Consider the following 15,534-nt stretch of genomic DNA (forward strand, 5'->3'; position numbering starts at 1 on the left):
TCCAAATGCCCAAAATAAATACTTATGAGCTCCTAAAGATATTCGTTTGATTTTTATCTCTGTCCAATATTTTCAGAGAGCAACATGAACATTTTCTTGGACCTTTTTGGAGAAATTTTTATCTGGGTCATTTCCAGAAATGATTTCTGAGGGTTTCACAATCCCCATTTCAAAGTTAAATGAAATTTAAACATGATGCACACATGACTAGCTAGCCTAGGTTATACCAGAACTAGGGATGTGACAACTCGCCCCCACTCGAAGAAATCTCGTCCCGAGATTCAGGAGTCGGCGGGAAGAAAGCGGGGTACTCAAGTCGAAGACAATCTCACGCTCCCAAGTAGCTTCTCTCTCGGAATGATGAGACCACTGAACCTTGAGAAACATGATGTTATGACGTCGAGTGACACGCTCTGCTTGATCAAGGATGCAGACAGGGTACTCCCGATAAGTGAGGTTATCTTGGAGATCAAGCGTTTCATGGTCCACTCCGCAGATGGGATCCGAGAAGCAACGCCTGAGTTGAGAGACGTGGAAAACATCATGAACTCGAGAAAGATGTGGTGGTAGTTCCAACTGGTAGGCAACCTCTCCTCGTTTAGCGAGAATGAGAAAGGGACCAATGTAACGAGGAGCCAACTTGCCCTTGATACCGAATCGATGGGTACCCTTCAAAGGGGTAACCCGAAGGTAAGCTTTGTCGCCAATTTCATAAGCCACTTCCTTATGACTACAGTCATACTGGCCCTTTTGACGAGATTGGGCTGTTTTCAAATTCTCACGAATGATGCGAACTTGTTCTTCTGCCTCCTGGATCATATCCGGTCCAAAGAATTGTCTTTCACCGGTTTCTGACTAGTTCAAAGGTGTTCGACATCTTCGTCCATACAGAACCTCAAAAGGAGCTTTCTTGAGGCTGGATTGGTAGCTGTTGTTATAAGCAAACTCGGCGAAGGGAATACACTTCTCCCAATCCATACCGAATGAGATAACACAAGCTCTAAGCATGTCTTCAAGAATCTGGTTGACCCTTTCCACCTGACCACTTGATTGAGGGTGGAAAGCGGTACTGAAGGAAAGATGGGTGCCCATGGCAGTTTGGAAACTCTCCCAGAAATGAGAAGTGAAAAGACTACCACGGTCTTAATTGATCTCTAGTGGAACACCATGAAGTGACACTATTCGAGAAATATATAAGTCAGCGAGCTGACTAGCAGTGATATTCTCTCGAATAGGTAGGAAGTGAGCCACTTTGGAAAGATGATCAATGACTACGAAGATAGCGTTATTCCCTTTCTTGGTCCTGGGAAAGCCGGTGATGAAGTCCATACTAACTTTATCCCATTTCCACTCAGGAATAGCTAAAGGTTGAAGGGTTCCAGCAAGTCTCTGATGCTCTGTCTTCACGCGACGACAAACGTCACAGTTAGCAATAAATTGAGCAATTTCTCTCTTCATCGTAGTCCACCAGAACCTCTGGCGTAGGTCCTGATACATCTTAGTACTACCGGGATGAATCGTGAGAGGAGATTCATGCGCCTCCTTAAGGATTAATTGTCGAAGATGTTGATTCTTGGGAACCACCAAGCGACTCTCAAAGAAAACAACACCACGATCATCTATAGAGAAACTACCACCAACTCCTTTGTTAATGTTTCTCTTGATCCGGGAAATTCCCGTAAACTGCTTCTGAGCAGAGGTGATTTGATCCACAAGAGTAGGTTTCGCCACCAAGGTAGAAATGAATCCGTGAGGAGCAAGGTGGAGGTTAAGCTTACATAATTCCTCATGGAGAAGTGGTTGGCCCTGCTGCAACGTGAGATTGTTGCAATAGGACTTACGACTTAGCGCATCAGCCATGACATTCCCCTTGCCTGGGGTGTAGGTAATCCCTAAGTCGTAATCTGAGATCAACTCCAACCAACGTCTTTGCCTAAGGTTCAAGTCTGGTTGGGTGAAGATATACTTGAGACTCTGGTGATCGGTGTAAATCTCGCAACGTTTACCGAGAAGGTAATGTCGCCATGTCTTAAGTGCATAGACTACGGCTGCAAGCTCTAGATCATGTGTAGGATAATTCTCCTCATGTGGATGCAACTGTCGAGATGCATAGGCAATCACATGGCGATCTTGCATAAGAATGCAACCTAGTCCCTGTCGTGAGGCGTCGCAGTAGATAACAAAGTCCTTAGTGAAATCCGGTGGCACAAGTACGGGAGCAGAAGTCAGGCGTCTTTTCAGTTCCTGAAAACTGTGCTCACACTGTGGGGACCACTCAAACTTTTTATCTTTCTTAAGAAGTTCCGTGAGAGGTTTGGCCACTTTGGAGAAGTTCTCAACGAATCGGCGACAATAACTGGCTAGACCAAGGAAACTCCTAACTTGCTTAACTGTTTCAGGCAGAGTCCAATCAAGAACGGCCTGAACTCTTTCGGGATTGACAGCAATGCCCTTACCAGAGATTACGTGGCCGAGATAGGTCACTTCTGGCAACCAAAATTCGCACTTGGAGAACTTGGCATAAACGCGGTGCTCTCTGAGTTTTTCTAGCACAAGTCTAAGATGTTCGGCATGATCTTCCTCGTTCTTCGAGTAAATAAGAATATCATCGAGGTAAACCACGACGAGCTTATCTAAGTACTCCATGAAGATCGAGTTCATCAAGCGGGAGAAAGTAGCTGGAGCGTTGGTTAGACCAAAGGACATGACGGTGTACTCGTACTGACCATAACGAGTGACAAAAGCCGTCTTAGGAATGTCCCCATTTCTGATCTTGATTTGGTGGTAGCCTAACCTCAAATCCATCTTGGAAAAGACCGAGGATCCAGCGAGCTGATCATACAGGTCGTTGATCCTGGGAGCGGATACTTGTTCTTTATTGTGACCAAATTAACGGGACGATAATCTACAACCATCCGGTCCGTACCATCCTTCTTCTTGACGAAAAGGACGGGGCAAGCCCAGGGAGAAGAACTAGGACGGATGAAACCCTTTTGCAAGGATTCATCGAGTTGTTTCTTAAGCTCAGCTAGTTCTAAGGGTGCCATCTTGTAAGGTCTCCTAGAGATTGGAGCGGTTCCTGGGATAAGATCTATGACAAATTCTACATCTCTGTCAGGTGGAATACCTGGCAGTTCCTATGGAAAGACATCCAGAAAGTCACAGACTACCGGGATATCTTCAAGGTCTGGAAGAGGGTTGGCATTAAGAGAATAGAGTTGACGCTTTGCAACTCTAGTGGAGATGGTGACTATCTTGCCGGATGGGTGTGTAAGCTGAACAGACCTTGTGTAACAATCAATCTTGGCATGATGAGCTTTCATCCAGTCCATACCCAAGATGATGTTAATATATGTAGACTTGAGGGCTATAAGTGATGCAAGGAATACAAGTCTGTCAACGAGGATTTCATTACCATGGCTTATTCTGGTAGTTTGCCATCTAGACCCTGGAGTTTGGATTTCAAGTGGAGTTGGCATATCGCAAAATGACATGTCGTGCAAACGAGCATAGCCTTCAGAAATGAAGGAGTGAGATGCTCCGGTATGGAACAGAACCGAAGCTGGATGGCAATTGACAAGGAGGGTACCAAGAACGACATCCGGATCATCATGAGTGTCTTTAGCTGAGACGTGATGCACACATCCACGTTCAGTGGGAGCTGACTTGACACTAATCATCTTGCGTGATGGCTTACCACGACCAACAGACTTCTCAGGCTCGGGTGGAGCATAGTTGGTTTGAGAGCAGTCACGTGCATAGTGTCCTGGCTCTCCGCATGTGAAGCAAGTCCCTGAAGTAGGACGTGGGCCCACATTGACAAGCGGTCTACCAATAGGTCTGGGTGGAGCATATGACTGAACTGGGTGAGGCGCCACAGAAGAGGGCCTCGGTGTATAACCGGGTGGAAGAGCAGAGTTCGGAATCCAAATCCGGCGCTTCTGCGAAGTAGAACCGGAGGAAGAAACCAAATCACGGTTGTGCTTACGAGACTCCTCGTAAGTGAGTTGAGCTGTTTCTGCGTTAATGGCCTTGTTCACAACAGCCTGGAATGTATTGCAATGATGCAAGTGGAGATCACGACGCAACTTGGGGTTGAGACCCTTCCGGAACCTAGCCTGCTTCTTGGCGTCTGTGGACACTTCTTCTGTAGCATAGCGGGCAAGGTTCTCAAATTCTCTACTGTAAGCATCAACAGCCATCTTACCCTGTGTGAAGCTACAGAACTCTTCTCTCTTGCGGTCAATGAGGGCTTGAGGAATGTGATGCTCGCGAAAAGCCTCAGTGAAATCCTTCCAGGTAGGTATCTGGCCAGCTGGAAGCATAGCCTCATAGTTCTGCCACCAAAGACTAGCAGGACCTTCCAGGTGATATGCAGCGTAGGTGACCTTGTTACTTTCAGCTACGTTCACCAAACGCAGCTTGCGTGTGATACTACGGAGCCAGTCATCTGCATCGAGTGGTTCAATGGAATGATGGAAGGTAGGTGGTTTCAGACCAATGAAATCATAGATGGTCGCTGACTCTTTGCACTGGGGTGCGGTGTTCTCCTCGATACGTGCTAACAAGCGGTTAGACTCATGCTTGTTCCTCTCCATCTCTAACATGAACTCTGTCAATGAAGACTGGTCGGGAGGATCCTCATCCCTACCATCTCCGTGGTTCCGGCTACGAGCAACAGAACTTCGGTTAACTGACGACATCCTGAAGAACCAACCAAGGAAACAAAGGATGGATTCAGCATCATCATAAGGATGTAGATTATAGTACGAGGAAAAATACTATCTCTTGAACTCCTAGGACAATTCCGGCAGCATAACGGCAGTAAAATGCTCGAAATGAGACATTCCGCCAAAGACGGGGTAGCACCATACTCAACATCATCACTCAACATTCTGAGATATTGCTAAATAGGTTACACCGGAGGTACTCAAACTGGGATAAGACTCTGATCAACCAATCCTAAGGGACTACGGAGTAGTAACACGTGATCCTGATAGACGGAAGAGAAAGCCTAGTTCCTTAACCCCGTAGGAAAGATAGGATGACTCAGATCAGAAGACATGAGGCATAAGGAGTAAAAAGAGCCTTACGTTCCCTTCCACAATCAATTCCCCTATATAGCTAAAGAATTTCTAGACTCAACTTTGACCAGGTTGGCTTGGAAATCCTACAGGTAGTCAGGCTCTGATACCAAAGCTGTCGGGACCCCGATTCTAAGTCACACCGATCTAGCATGTAACACCTCATATCACTTTGCGGCCTCACGCACGGTATCCCCACAGGTGTCGCCTTACCATGGCCCGGGACCGTTTGCGCCTTTTGGCTTACGTATATGATAGTGTCGCTAGCATCCATATGACAGAGAACCCGGGCCGACATGGTTAGTCGTGAACCCAAAGCAGCACAGACCTATGGAGACAGGCATACATGAATCACATCGAGCATGTCGGTCAACAGCTTATGAATCCGGGCTGTAGCACTGGGCTAACAGGACTCTGGAAGTCACCGCGTGACATTTCCCCGAAGGGACAGACATAGGAACGAAGTGGAACACATGCCGGCCAGTCAAGTGTTCTGAGCAGTAGTGCTGGGCTAGCAGGACTCCGGTGAACCGGGCTGTAGCGGACTACTATGGCTCAAGGAAGCACTAGACTACATTTCCCCATAAGAGAGGCTGCCAAGGACAAACAACTAGATTGTCGGATCCCACACATAGCAATACACGTCACACGTACGCATCACATGCAAGTATGTGATGTACAACATGGCATCACAACATAACGCAACTCATATAGATAAAGGCTCAAAAGAGCCACATAGCATAAATACAAACAGGGGTCACATGACCCATCATTCAGAGCATACAAGCAAAGGAAGCATTACATGTCTGAGTACAGACAACTAAAAAATAAAAAGGCCGAGAAGCCTGACTATCTACAAGTCCCTCCAAGGTACAAGATCGTAGCTGAGGTAACAAGCTACTCGTCGAAGTCCAAGCGGTACTACTAGTGAGACAGATGTCTCACCTACAAAACATAAATAAAGCAAACATGAGTACAAAGATACTCAGCAAGACTTACATCAGATCCTATCATACATGCATTTGTATCAAGAAGGTAATGTGGGGTTTAGTTGCAGCAAGGCAGCTTTGACTTAGTGGCTATCCTGTTCTATGACAATGAGAAACTTCTTTGAGGTGAGGCAGCGCACACGAGTCCTCTAATCACCACATCAATACACTACTATGGATTCATCCCCGTCTCTCCTACGAGAAGGCCATCCATAGCACTCACACTTGTCTTGAGCATTTTAGAGTATCCACTTTAAGTTGTCTAGGTACCACGTAAGCATCCAAGAAGTCCATAACCGAGGACACGCCTATTCGAATAGATCAGGGTAACCCTGCAGGGGTGTACTTCTTCACACACGCTCTCACCACTTATCACCATATACATGTCATGTATCTCGGCAACCTTCAAGCGGAAGCCTGGCGAGGGTGTCGGCCACGACCTGACTAACCACGCAAGACTCTAGTCCAGGCTTATCGCCTATTCGGGTTCCATCCGCAAGGAGATCCGGCCGGGGTGTCGCTCACGGCCCCAAACGATGTGAGCAGGGTTCCCAAGCCCACCATCCGGGTGCCACTTGGTACACCGTGCCACCTGTGCCTAGTCTGTCCTGAGCCCACCCTGCCGGGTGCCACTCGGTAGAAAAATAGCACTACCTACAAACACCAGAAACTATTTGCAACTCCTGGACAAGATCAAGGCGGTTAATAAGTCGAGAGAGCTTGGAGCGCCCGGAGCCCAATGTGTGGTAGTAGCTAGTCATTGGACACCTTACACAGAACTCAGTTCTTAAGGACGGTCCCAATGAGACAACCCACCATGTACTCCTACATGGCCTCTCACCGCTACCTTTACCAAATCGTGTTCACACGCTTAACTCTCAGCACCAGAACATATCATAACACTCCAATTCATTCCCGATGAATCAGACCTGACACAACTCTAAGCAATAGCAGGCATGGCATGGTAGGAACACAACATGGCTCAAACAACTCCTACACGTGCTAGTGGTTTTTAACTATTTACTGTGGCAATGATAGGTCATGCAGAGGAATGGGTTCAACTACCGTAGCATAAAGTAGCAGTTGAATCGTTGTTGTCCTAATGCAATAAGTGAGGGCAGGGGCGAGAGAGTAGGATTTTATCGGAATGAACAAGGGGGGGGGGTTGCTTGCCTGGTAGATCAATAGGCGGCACTGCTCCACTGATAGGTACTGTCGAACACTTTCCGGAGCAGGACCTATCGAGAAGGGACGGTGTCGGAAATCAAACACAAGCATATGCAACATTATGATGCATGAACATGGCATGAGTATGTGACGTTGTTTGAGTTAATGCATCTAGCATTTATTTGGTTGAAGTCCATTTGAACAAAGGGTTCAAATACAACTCCAAATTAAGTTCTTAAATATGCCATAAGTGTGTTTTCATATATATAGCATGTATAGATGGTTTGTCATGCATGAAAATGGTACATATGGATAGATTGAATTTTTCTAATAATTTTTCATATATAAATTATTTCAATCTGAGCTACGGTTGAATTTCTATGAATTTTTGAAGTTTTGAACATTTTCTGGAATTTCCTGTTTAAAAATAATTCCAGAAAAAGAATAACTGCGTCAGCATTGCGTCATGCCTGCGTCAGCAGGTCAACGGAGCTGACCAGGTCAAACCTGACGACCGGGTCCCACATGTCATTGGCTCATTGTTAGTTAATAGTGTTAATTAGATATTAAACTAATCCTAACAGAAACATTCGCAGGCCGGGCCCCACCTGTCATTATCCCTAGGTAGTCAAACCCTGGGTCAACTGGGGGTTAGACCGGTCAACCCCACCGGCGTTTAGCCGCCGGCAAGGCCGAACGGGGCAGAGGGCTCGGGATCACCATTCCGGTGACCAAAAGGACGGCGGAGAGCATCGGGGCGTAGCCCGTGCTCTCCCGCATCTAGTGGGATAGATAGGAGGAGGAGGGGTGGCCGGAGCTCGCCGGAGCGAGGCTCGCGACGGTGGCCGGAGCACGGCCAAGTGCGGGCGAGGGCTGCGGTGCATGGGAAGGCGAGCGAAGAGGCTCTACGGCCTCCTGGCGTCACCAGGAGCACGGTGACGTGCGCGGGTGCGGCTGGCTCGGCCCCTGGCCACGGTGGCGCCATGGCCGGTGACGAGCTGCTACGGCTTCGGTCGAAACGGCGGCTGCGGTGTTCGAGAGGCATGGGGAAGAGGGGCAAACGACGATGGAGCTCACAGCGGTCGCAGAGGGCGTCGAAGCGGGCTTGGGGAAGGCCAGACGGCGACGTACGGGCGCCTGCGATCTCGGCCGCCCGCGGTGGAAAACAGCGGCAACGAGGTCGAGGTAGGGCGTCCCCAGCTGCGTGGATTAACGAAGATGAAGAAGGCAACAGGGCAGAGCTCTATGACACAGCAGCGATGCGAGGGGAGCACAGTGGGCACGGCTATGGTGAGCGGCGGCGACGACAGCGCTCGGGCGTTCGCGGGGAAGGGTGAGGGAGAGGAGGGGAGGCCACTGGAGAGAGGGAGAGGGAGTGAGAGAGGCCGAGGGGAGTGCGTGGCGTCGTCGGGGGCGTCCAGCAGCGAGCGGGGAAGTAGGAGGTGGCCGGCGGCCACACGCGCTGTCCTCCTGGCAGGAGGAAGACGACAGGGGGAGGGGGACAGGTGGGCTGGGCTACTGCTGGGCTGCACAGTGCTGGGCCAGCACAGGAGCTGGGCCGCAGGTAAGCACAGGTTGGTTTTTACCATTTCTATTTTTTTTCTATTTATCTGAAATTTGTTTTGATTTGATAAAAATACCAAATCATTTTATTTAATTCTGACAATTTTTGCAGGGGCCTAAGGGATTATTCCAAAGCCCCTCACCAAAATTCAGAATTATTGGACAATATTATATATATAATAAAATATTTATCCAACGCAAATAATTACTGGATTAATTCCAAATGCCCAAAATAAATACTTATGAGCTCCGAAAGATATTAGTTTGATTTTTATCTGTGTCCAATATTTTCAGAGAGCAACATGAACATTTTCTTGGACCTTTTTGGAGAAATTTTTATCTGGGTCATTTCCAGAAATGATTTCTGAGGGTTTCACAATCCCCATTTCAAAGTTAAATGAAATTTAAACATGATGCACACATGACTAGCTAGCCTAGGTCATACCAGAATTAGGGATGTGACATCTTGTATGTCATCCCGAGTGATTTGTAAATCGGCGTTTCTTCCACAACCTTTTTGCTCTACAATGGCCAAGCAATTTACCACTTGCAACTGGGCTCATTCCAGGGTCACTGAGGAACAATTGAATGATATGGTTAGCATTGGTACTTTGCCTAAGAAGACTGAAATTAAATGGCGAGTTCCAGGAGCAGAAAATCCTCTGACCCCAAGGCAGGGTGAGGTCGTGGTCTTTGTTGTCCACATAGGCCATGGCTTCAAACCGCCAGGGTGAAAGTTTTACCGAGATGTGCTTGCCAGTTTCCAACTCCATCCTCAAGACATCAGGCCCAACTCAGTATCCAATCTATGCAACTTCCAGGTCTTCTGTGAAGTGTACTTACAGGAAGAACCAACTGCGGAGCTGTTCCGGGATTTCTTTTGAACCGGCACACAGAATTCGTAAATGGCCCCAACACTGAACTTGGTGATGTCTCCATTCAGAAGCGGAAGGAAGTTGAATTTCCTCATGCCAAACTGCACAGCCACCCTAAGGAATGGAACCAGACTTGGTTTTACTACAGAGACACTTCTCCTGAAGATGAAAATTGTTGGAGAGCGATGCAGAAAACAAAAAAATTCCGACGTTTCACCAAGATCAATCTATGGAGTCAACTAGCAACGAGAGGAGAGTGCATCTACATACCCTTGTAGATCACGAGCGGAAGCATTCAAGAGAACGGGGATGATGGAGTCGTGCTCGCCGTGATCCAAATCACCGATGACCAAGTGCCGAACGGACGACACCTCCGTGTTCAACACACGTATGGAGCGGATGACGTCTCCTCCTTCTTGATCCAGCAAGGGGGAAGGAGAGGTTGATGAAGATCCAGCAGCACGACGGCGTGGTGGTGGATGCAGCAGTGATCGCAGCAGGGCTTCGCCGAGCTTTTGCGACAGAGAGAGGTGTAGCAGGGGAGAGGGAGGCGCCAAGACTTGAGGTGCGGCTGCCCCTCCCCCCTTTATATAGGCCCCCTGGGGGGCCGGCCCTGGAGATGGAATCTCCCAAGGGGGGGCGGCAGCCAAGAGGGGTGGAGTGCCACCCAAGGCAAGTGGAGGCGCCCCCACCCTAGGGTTTTGAACCCTAGGCGCAGGGGGGCCCAAGGGGGGGCGCACTAGCCCACTATGGGCTGGTTCCCCTCCCGACTTCAGCCCATGGGGCCCCACCCGGTGGACCCCCAGGACCGATCCGGTGGTCCCGGTACAATACCGGTGACCCCGAATCTTTCCCGATGGCCGAAACTACACTTCCTATATATAATTCTTCACCTCCGGACCATTCCGGAACTCCTCGTGACGTCCAGGATCTCATCCGGGACTCCGAACAACTTTTGGATTACTGCATACTCATATCTCTACAACCCTAGCGTCACCGAACCTTAAGTGTGTAGACCCTACGGGTTCGGGAGACACGTAGACATGACCGAGACGGCTCTCCGGCCAATAACCAACAGCGGAATCTGGATACCCATGTTGGCTCCCACATGCTCCTTGATGATCTCATCAGATGAACCACGATGTCGAGGACTTAATCAATCCCGTATTCAATTCCCTTTGTCAATCGGTACGTTACTTGCCCGAGACTCGATCGTTGGTATCCCAATACCTTGTTCAGTCTCGTTACCGGCAAGTCACTTTACTCGTACCGTAATGCATGATCCCGTGATCAACAACTTGATCACATTGAGCTCATTATGATGATGCATTACCGAGTGGGCGCAGAGATACCTCTCTGTCATACGGAGTGACAAATCCCAGTCTCGATTCATGCCAACCCAACAGACACTTTCGGCGACACCTGTAATGTACCTTTATAGTCACCCAGTTACGTTGTGACGTTTGGCACACCCAAAGCACTCCTACGGTATCCGGGAGTTGCACAATCTCATGGTCTAAGGAAATGATACTTGACATTCAGAAAAGCTACAGCAAACGAACTACACGATCTTTGAGCTAAGCTTAGGTTTGGGTCTTGTCCATCACATCATTCTCCTAATGATGTGATCCCGTTATCAATGACATCCCCATGTCCATAGCCAGGAAACCATGACTATCTGTTGATCAACGAGCTAGTCAACTAGAGGCTCACTAGGGACACATTGTGGTCTATGTATTCACACATGTATTACGATTTCTGGATAATACAATTATAGCATGAATAATAGACAATTATCATCAACAAGGAAATATAATAATCATTTTATTATTGCCTCTAGGGCATATTTCCAACAGTCTCCCACTTGCACTAGAGTCAATCATCTAGTTACATTGTGATGAATCGAACACCCATGGAATTCTGGTGTTGATCATGTTTTTCTCTAGGGAGAGGTTTAGTCAACGGATCTACTACATTCAGGTCCGTATGTACTTTACAAATTTCTATGTCTCCATTTTGAACACTTTCATGAATGGAGTTGAAGCCACGCTTGATATGCCTGGTCTTCCTATGAAACCTAGGCTCCTTGGCAAGGGCAATAGCTCCAGTGTTGTCACAGAAGAGAGTCATCGGCCCCGACGCATTGGGTATGACTCCTAGGTCGGTAATGAACTCCTTCACCCAGACTGCTTCGTGTGCTGCCTCCGAGGCTGCCATGTATTGCGCTTCACATGTAGATCCCGCCACAACGCTTTGCTTGCAACTGCATCAGCTTACTGCCCCACCATTCAAAATATACACGTATCCGGTTTGTGACTTAGAGTCATCCAGATCTGTGTCGAAGCTAGCATCGACGTAACCCTTTACGACGAGCTCTTCTTCACCTCCATAAACGAGAAACATTTCCTTAGTCCTTTTCAGGTACTTCAGGATATTCTTGACCGCTGTCCAGTGTTCCATGCCGAGATTACTTTGGTACCTTCCTACCAAACTTACGGCAAGGTTTACATCAGGTCTGGTACACAGCATAGCATACATGATAGACCCTATGGCCGAGGCATAGGGGACGACACTCATCTTTTCTCTATCTTCTGTCGTGGTCGGGCATTGAGCCATGCTCAATCTCATACCTTGCAATACAGGCAAGAACCCCTTCTTTGACTGATCCATTTTGAACTTCTTCAATATCTTGTCAAGGTACATACTCTGTGAAAGACCAATGAGGCGTCTCAATCTGTCTCTATAGATCTTGATGCCTAATATATAAGCAGCTTCTCCAAGGTCCTTCATTGAAAAACACTTGTTCAAATAGGCCTTTATGCTTTCCAAGAATTCTATATCATTTCCCATCAATAGTATGTCATCCACATACAATATGAGAAATGCTACAGAGCTCCCACTCACTTTCTTGTAAATGCAGGCTTCTCCATAAGTCTGCATAAACCCAAACGCTTTGATCATCTCACCAAAGCGAATGTTCCAACTCCGAGATGCTTGCACCAGCCCAGCATTGGAGCTTGCACACCTTGTCAACATTCTTAGTATCGACAAAACCTTCCGGCTGCATCATATACAATTCTTCCTTAAGGAAACCATTAAGGAATGCCGTTTTGACGTCCATTTGCCATATCTCATAATCATAGAATGCGGCAATTGCTAACATGATTCAGATGGACTTCAGCTTCGCTACGGGTGAGAAAGTCTCATCGTAGTCAACCCCTTGAACTTGTCGATAACCCTTAGCGACAAGCCGAGCTTTATAGATGGTCACATTACCATCCGCGTCTGTCTTCTTCTTAAAGATCCATTTATTTTCTATGGCTCGCCGATCAACAGGCAAGTCAGTCAAAGTCCATACTTCGTTTTCATACATGGATCCTATCTCGGATTTCATGGCTTCCAGCCATTTGTCAGAATCCGGGCCTGCCATCGCTTCTTCATAGTTCGAAGGTTCACCGTTGTCTAACAACATGATTTCCTAGATAGGGTTGCCGTACAACTCTAGTGCGGAACGTGTCCTTATGGATCTACGAAGTTCAGTAGCAACTTGATCTGAAGTTTCATGATCATCATCATCAACTTCCTCTCTAGTTGGTGCAGGAACCTCATGAACATTTTCTTGAGCTGCGCCACTTACCGGTTCAAGAGGTAATACTTCATCAAGTTCTACTTTCCTCCCACTTACTTCTTTCGAGAGAAACTCCTTCTCTAGAAAGGATCCATTCTTGGCAACAAAGATCTTGCCTTCGGATCTGAGGTAGAAGGTATACCCAATGGTTTCCTTAGGGTATCCTGTGAAGACGCATTTTTCCGACTTGGGTTCGAGCTTTTCAGGTTGAAGTTTCTTGATATAAGCATCGCATCCCCAAACTTTTAGAAACGACAGCTTAGGTTTCTTCCCAAACCATAATTCATACGGTGTCGTCTCAACGGATTTCGACAGAGCCCTATTTAAAGTGAATGCGGCAGTCTCTAAAGCATAGCCCCAAAATGATAGCGGTAAATCGGTAAGAGACATCATAGATCGCACCATATCTAATAGAGTGTGATTACGACGTTCGGACACACCATTACGCTGAGGTGTTCCAGGCGGCGTGAGTTGTGAAACTATTCCACATTTTCTTAAGTGTGTGCCAAATTCGTGACTCAAGTATTCTCCCCCACGATCTGATCGCAAGAACTTGATTTTCCTATCACGTTGATTCTCAACCTCACTTTGAAATTCCTTGAACTTTTCAAAGGTCTCAGACTTGTGTTTCATTAAGTAGACATACCCATATCTACTCAAGTCATCAGTGAGGGTGAGAACATAACGATAGCCACCGCGAGCCTCAACACTCATTGGACCGCACACATCAATATGTATGATTTCCAATAAGTTGGTTGCTCGCTCCATTGTTCCTGAGAACGGAGTCTTGGTCATTTTACCCATGAGGCATGGTTCGCACGTGTCAAATGATTCGTAATCAAGAGACTCTAAAAGTCCATCTACATGGAGATTCTTCATGCGTTTGACACCTATGTGACCAAGGCGGCAGTGCCACAAGTATGTGGGACTATCATTATCAACCTTACATCTTTTGGTATTCACACTATGAATATGTGTAGCATTACGCTCGAGATTCATTAAGAATAAACCATTCACCATCGGAGCATGACCATAAAACATATCTCTCATAAAATAGAACAACCATTATTCTCGGATTTAAATGAGTAGCCATCTCGAATTAAACGAGATCCTGATACAATGTTCATGCTCAAAGCTGGCACTAAATAACAATTATTGGGGTTTAAAACTAATCCCATAGGTAAATGTAGAGGTAGCGTGCCAACGGCGATCACATCGACCTTGGAACCATTCCCGACGCGCATCGTCACCTCGTCCTTCGCCAGTCTCCGCTTATTCCGCAGCTCCTGCTTTGAGTTACAAATGTGAGCAACCACACCGGTATCAAATACCCAGGAGCTACTACGAGTACTGGTAAGGTGTTGGAAATATGCCCTAGAGGCAATAATAAATTAGTTATTATTATATTTCCTTGTTCATGATAATCATTTATTATCCATGCTATAATTGTATTGATAGGAAACTCAGATACATGTGTGGATACATAGACAACACCATGTCCCTAGTAAGCCTCTAGTTGACTAGCTCGTTGATCAATAGATGGTTACGGTTTCCTGACCATGGACATTGGATGTCGTTGATAACGGGATCACATCATTAGGAGAATGATGTGATGGACAAGACCCAATCCTAAGCATAGCACTAGATCGTGTAGTTCGTATGCTGAATCTTTTCTAATGTCAAGTATCATTTCCTTAGACCATGAGATTGTGCAACTCCCGGATACCGTAGGAATGCTTTGGGTGTGCCAAACGTCACAACGTAACTGGGTGGCTATAAAGGTACACTACAGGTATCTCCGAAAGTGTCTGTTGGGTTGGCACGAATTGAGACTGGGATTTGTCACTCTGTGTAAACGGAGAGGTATCTCTGGGCCCACTCGGTAGGACATCATCATAATGTGCACAGTGTGATCAAGGAGTTGATCACGGGATGATGTGTTATGGAACGAGTAAAGAGACTTGCCGGTAACGAGGTTGAACAAGGTATCGGGATACCGACGATCGAATCTCGGGCAAGTATTGTACCGCTAGACAAAGGGAATTGTATACGGGATTGATTAAGTCCTTGACATCGTGGTTCATCCGATGAGATCATCATGGAACATGTGGGAGCCAACATGGGTATCCAGATCCCGCTGTTGGTTATTGACCGGAGAGTCATCTCGGTCATGTCTGCATGTCTCCCGAACCCGTAGGGTCTACACACTTAAGGTTCGGTGACGCTAG

The sequence above is a fragment of the Triticum urartu genome, chromosome 3A (assembly GCF_056163025.1).
Source record: "Triticum urartu cultivar PI428250 chromosome 3A, HENAU_Tu73, whole genome shotgun sequence".
In the NCBI taxonomy this organism is placed as follows: Eukaryota; Viridiplantae; Streptophyta; class Magnoliopsida; order Poales; family Poaceae; genus Triticum; species Triticum urartu.